Genomic DNA, 6,298 nt, shown 5'->3' with positions numbered 1-6,298 from the left:
CGAAAGGCCACATCAGCACCAATCACAGTTTGACACGTGTCCCATATAATTAATTAATGAAAAAATATTTTTTTTAAAATTAAAAACATTTAAAAACACTAAAAAATTATATTTGATTAAATTTTTTTTAAAAAAATTGGGGATGGTATTAATATGAGCCACTAGTTCTAACAGGACCAAACCTCCTAAGGGATGGTTCAAAGTAAACTGGGACGTAGGGGTGGATACGCCTAATGAAAGGTTTGGTATGGGAATGGTGATCCGGGAATCTAACGGTCATGTTATAGCGGCTAGAAAAATTCCCCGGTGGGGACGAATAGATTCAACTTCAGGGGAAGCTTTACCTTCGTTTTATGCAGTAAGCTTTTGTAAGGAAATGGGGTTATCATGCTTCATCATAGAAGGAGATGCAAAGGCTATTGTATAAGCAGTGAACTCAACTGACAAGAATTGGAACAGATTTGGGCACATAGTTGAAGATATCTGGGTAGTGTTACAATCTATTTCTAGCTGGAGTTGTCTGCATGTGAATCGGATGACGAATATGGCAGCTCACACGCCGGTTTAGTTGGCATCAAAAACTTTCATAGAAAGGACTTGGGTGGGTGAAACCCTCAATTGTATCTGTGATATTATTATGTGGGAACTAAAAATTCTTTCAATTTGATCTTTCTTAATGAGATTTTGACAAGTTTTATTAAAAAAAAAAAAAAAAAAAACTACAAATATTAAAGGGTCACCAAAGAAAAAACCAAAAAAAAAAAAAAAAAAAATGTCGTGCTTTTTGTCACAAAGTGTTCTAGGGTCATAAATATCAACACAGTTTTTAAAATTCAGGCCCCACCAAATTTATATGAGCAGCACGTTACATGCTTAATAACGTAAATATTGTCATACTATAAGAGGATGTTATCTCCAAGTGTATGAGTATGAACTTTAGGAAATAAAATAAAATATTGGAGGAAATTAAAAATATAATGATGTTCAAATTCTTTTTTTTATTCCCTCTGGTTGCCAAGAACAGTAACATATATCATACCCATACTCAAACTCATTTTGTTATTTTCCGCGCCGAGAATAGTAACATATATCATACCCATACTCAAACTCATTTTGTTATTTTCCGCGCCGAGAATAGTAACATATATCATACCCAAACTCAAACTCTTTTTATTATTTTCGGCTTTTATGTTTCTATCCCCTTGTTGAATTTACAAAAATAGAATATATTTTGCATAAAATCACTACCTCAACTTGCATAAAAGCATCTACCACCTTCCGCAGAAACGAATGAAACTTTGTTCCCCTACTAATGTCTATATATCTGGAAATACCATTTCTATTCAAGTTTCTAACCAAAAATTCTTGTAACTTACCAAAAGAGGAGAATAAAATTTTCACACTTGTAGCAGAGATGGGCAAATCTACTGAATCGCAAGGGCTAACCTCTTTTCCATTTGTGTGCGGTGGTTGCTCTACACGAAAAATTCATACAAATTTTGGACCCCACTAAGCCAACATTTTGTATGGGTCTCTAGATGAAGATGAAGAGATTTATATGAGGCTTTCCTCCAGGATTTGGTACCAATGGGGCGTCTCAATGTTGCATAAAGAAATCTTTGTATGGTGTTACACAGGCATCTAGGCAGTAGTTTTCTAAGTTTTCATTTACATTACTGCAACATGGTTTTATCCAATCTGAATCTGACTATTCAGTGAAGAAATCATCTTTTATTGTAGATGCTATAATTATAGCAAGCACATATACTCTAGCTGTAGCTGTTTCAGACGTTACAAAATATCAGCTTTTAGTGATTTTTTTGAGATGTTTCAGACTTTACAAAATATCAGCTTTTAGTGATTTTTTGAAAATTGAAGTATTTATGGGTCTAGAGATTGTAAGAAGTGCTAAGGGAATTTCTCTGAGACTTTAAGCAAAGCAACACACAAATCCAAATCAAAACTTTAAAACCCCTTTTACCAAAACCAAAAATCTATCAATCAAATCATCATTAGCCATACTATCGGAAAACAAAGAACACCAATCTCATCCCATTCAATTTATAATTGCTCTTATTAACATTGCCGAAAATAAATTCACTCACCCTTTACGCAATAGTAGTAACAAGGAGTGTAAAAAAAAATCGAGTACCAACCAGGGAACCGAGTACCAACTGGTAACTCGAAAACCAATTTTAAAACCAGTTGGAAAAAACCGGTAACCGGTACCCGGTCCCGGCTCCGGCTCCGGTTTTGGCACCCGGTTATAACCGGGTAACCGGGTATATATAAAATAATTTTTTTAGGGCATTTTTAAACATTGAATTTTTATGGCATCTGTAAACATTGGGTTTTAAGGGCATTTTTAAACAATGAAGTTTTAGGACATTTTTAAACATTGGTTTTTTATTTTTTTAGGGCCAAAAAGTCAAAAACAAAGTTTTTTTAGGATTTTTTAGGTTTTTTTTTTTTTTTTTTTTTTGAACAATCGCAACAAAGCCCAATTTATTGAGGCAAAAATGCTAATTGTGTTTTTTAAAAAATGGGCAAAAAATTGTTAAATTAAGCCCAAAAATTAGACTCAATACCTCAAATAAGCCCCAAAATTAGCCCCAATACCTAAAATAAGTCCAAAATGATTTTTTTTTTTTTTAATAAAACCGGTTACCCGGTCCGGATAACCGGTACCGACCAGTACTGGCTGGTTATTGTATAACCGGGTACCCGGTTCAAGTTCTGGTTTTTTAAAATTAAAAAATAAATAAAAAATAAAAAATAAAATAAAAAAGAAAAAAGAAAAAAGAAAGGCTACCGGTTCCAGTTTCCGATTTTAGCCAATAACCGAAAACCAAGAACGGGTTGACACCCTAGTAATAACTACGGCTTTTGATAATACTCAAAGCTTAACATGATTGTTGTTGTTTTTTTTTTTTTTTTTTTTAAGAAAAACTCATCATATTGATAAATCAGCAAGCTTGCTCGGCAAGTACATTACCGTGGATACACGATGGAATATCTCTTATCCACATCTTCTCCTCCCTAAGGGAGATGGCAAATTGTGGTAAATTATGGGCTGTTACATTGGCTTTTCTAACAACATGGTGTACACTCCACCCCGGAACCATATGCAGATTTCTCTTAGCTTCCTCAACGAACATGCAGTAGCTTCCCCTCCAGAAACTGTCTAGTTGCAGGGCGTGGACCACCTCCAAAGCATCTCCTTCAAGGATTATATTTTGAACTCCCAGTTTTCTGCACACCTCCGTTGCATACCACATTGCCATAGCCTCCGCTGATGAGGGTTCCATAGTCGCCTCTTTATAGGTACAAAAAGAAGCTTGTACATTCCCCTCATGGTTCCGGACAATTACACCCACCCCAGTCAGGTTCAGTTCCTTTGAAATGGAAGCGTCCCAATTTACCTTCATCACATTCTCCGGCGGCTTCGTCCATCTGTCTTCCCTGTGAGATGACCTAGTGGGAGTCGTTTTGGTTGTTTGGCAAGCTCTGGCCTTTTCAAAATTTGCAATCTGCTCATAAGCTTGTTTTAAAACAGCTGCTGGGGCTAGAAAATTTCCTTCATGGATCAAATGATTCCTTCTGAACCAAATCATCCGAGCTACCGTGGTGAAGAGTTGGAAGGTGTTTTCGTCGAGCTTCTCCCGTAACAGTTCAAAAACTTCCTTGAACATGGTATCATCAGCTGCACATTTTTGCAAAGCTCTCGGGCACTCCAACCATACGTCCCTGGCAGATTGACAGTGCCATAGAATATGACCCACCGATTCCTCATGGATGCCACAAATTGGACACAGCAGGTCAGGAGCACAACGTCGCCGGTGCAGGTTTGCTTTGGTGGGCAGAATGTTTTGGCAAGCCTTCCAGAGGAACATCTGAAGCGCTTTTGGTCCTTGCACGTTCTAAATTGTTCTCCAAGTTGTACTGCTAGGAGTCTGTAAATATGAACATGAACCCTTCTCCCTTTCCATTGACGCTTTCCTCATATTGTACGCACTGCGTACTGAAAACTCGCCCTTTTTTGTTCCCCCCCATACCACATGATCCGATTGTTGTCCAGGGCATATAGCAAGGTTACAGATTTGCTTCACCTCCATCTCTGAGAAAGTGTCTCACAGTTTCTGTACATTCCACCACCTACTGTCCTGATCAATCAAGTCACATACCCGGACACTATGCGGAACCTCAGGGTTAGGTGGGTGTAGTCGGCTAGAAGGGAGCCAGCAGTCTTCCTAAATCTTGATAGATTTTCCATCACCCACTCGCCACATAAGCCCCTCAGTTAAAATAGATCGTGCTCCCCATATGCTTCGCCAAGCATAAGAAGGGTTCCTACCCAAAGTTGAATCCAAAAAAGAGCTCCCCGGGTAGTATTTTTCATGGAAAATCTTACCATCCAAGGACTCCGGATTTTGGATTATTCGGCAACCCTACTTAGCCAATAGTGCTTGATTGAATACTTCGAGGTCTCGAAAGCCTAAACCTCCCATTTCCTTTGATTGACTAAATTTATCCCAACACATCCAAGCAATCTTTGAGTAGTTTTCTTTGTGGCCCCACCAAAATTTCCTCATCATTGAATTGATTCTTCGACATAAGGTTTTGGGGAGCCAGAAGACGCTCATTGTGTATGTTGGAATAGCTTGAACAACCTCTTTAAGAAGCATCTCCTTTCCTGCTTGTGACAGGAATCGCTCCTTCCATCCATGAAGTCTATCCGATACTTGGCTTTGTATATCTTGAAACGCTCTTGTCTGTGACCGACCGATAAGGGCTGGGAGTCCCAAGTACTTCTCATAGGATTGTGTAGAGCCTATGCCAGCCACATTCATGAGGTGAGTCCTTGTCTCCGTATGGGTATTTTTGCTGAAAAATATGGAGGTCTTTTCTCGGTTTAATTGTTGTCCCAAGGCTTGCTCATATAATCGTAAAACCTCTTGGATTTTGAGCCATTCAAAAATGGTAGCCCTGCAAAAAAGCACACTGTCATCCGCAAAAAAAAAAGGTGATTTATACGTGTTCCCCCTCTAGACATCGCCAAACCGGTGAGCTCTCCATCAACTTCAGCTTTGCTTAGAAATGAACCAAGTTCTTCAGCATATATAATAAAGAGATAAGGTGAGAGAGGATCTCATTGTCTAATCCCCCTAGTTGGGGTAATCAGGCCATGGGGTTGTCCATTCACCAATACTGAATATGTGACAGTACGGACACATTTCATAACCATTTGGATCCACCTATTGGCAAAACCCATTTTCTCCATAATTGCCTCCAAGTAGTTCCACTCTACCCTGTCATACGCCTTACTCATATATAATTTAAGTGCCATGAACCCCTTGTTTCCTTTGAGTCTCCCGTTCATGGTATGGAGAGCCTCAAAGGCCACAAGCAAATTATCATAGATGAGTCGACTGGGTATGAATGCACTTTGATATGGAGATATAATATTATTCAGCACTCTCTTTAGTCTGTTAGCCAAAGTCTTAGCAATATGCTTATAGACCACATTACATAAACTAATGGGTCTAAAATCAGGAACACTAGTAGGTTTCTTCTTTTTGGGTATGAGAGCAATGTATGTTTTATTTATTGCAGGATCAAAAAAACCATTATTCAAAAAACCAAGTACTGCTCCACATACCTCTTCACCAACCAAATGCCAAGTACTATGATAGAAACCTGCTGGAAAACCGTCCGGCCCGGGGGATTTTAGAGAGGCCATTTGATCAAATGCCACCTTAACTTCAAGAGCTGAAAAGTTTTGAAGAAGGCAATTATTCATATCTTCTGTGACCCTGGGCTGAATCCCTGCTAAGCTTTCCTCAGTCCTCGTGGGCCCACCTGAAGTGTAGAGGACTTTAAAATATTGTTGAAAAGCTTGACTTACTTCATCATGCCCCCGCCGTTCCAAACCAGATGCATAGCAAATGGAGACAATGCGGTTTGTATGCCTACGTTGTGTGGCCCATGCATGGAAATATGAAGGGTTTCGATCCCCGTGGATATACCAACTAACTTTTGCACGTTGCTTCCACTTTATATTTTCTTGCTCTAGAGTTTTTTCTATCTCCTCCTGAAGCCTGCGAATCTCCCCTTGGTTTTGAGGACATTCCTCTGTCTGGAGAACCTGCAGTTGTGCTGTTAAGTTTCTGATATATTGATCGGCCTCCCCCACTTTTTCTTTACTCTAGCTTCTCAACACCCCTGCACACCCACGCAGTTTTTTGCATAACATAGACATGCCGCTTTCTCTGCCCATCTCGATGTCTTGCTCATTATT

The sequence above is a fragment of the Corylus avellana genome, chromosome ca5 (assembly GCF_901000735.1).
Source record: "Corylus avellana chromosome ca5, CavTom2PMs-1.0".
NCBI lineage: Eukaryota > Viridiplantae > Streptophyta > Magnoliopsida > Fagales > Betulaceae > Corylus > Corylus avellana.
This window is presented reverse-complemented; position numbering follows the sequence as displayed.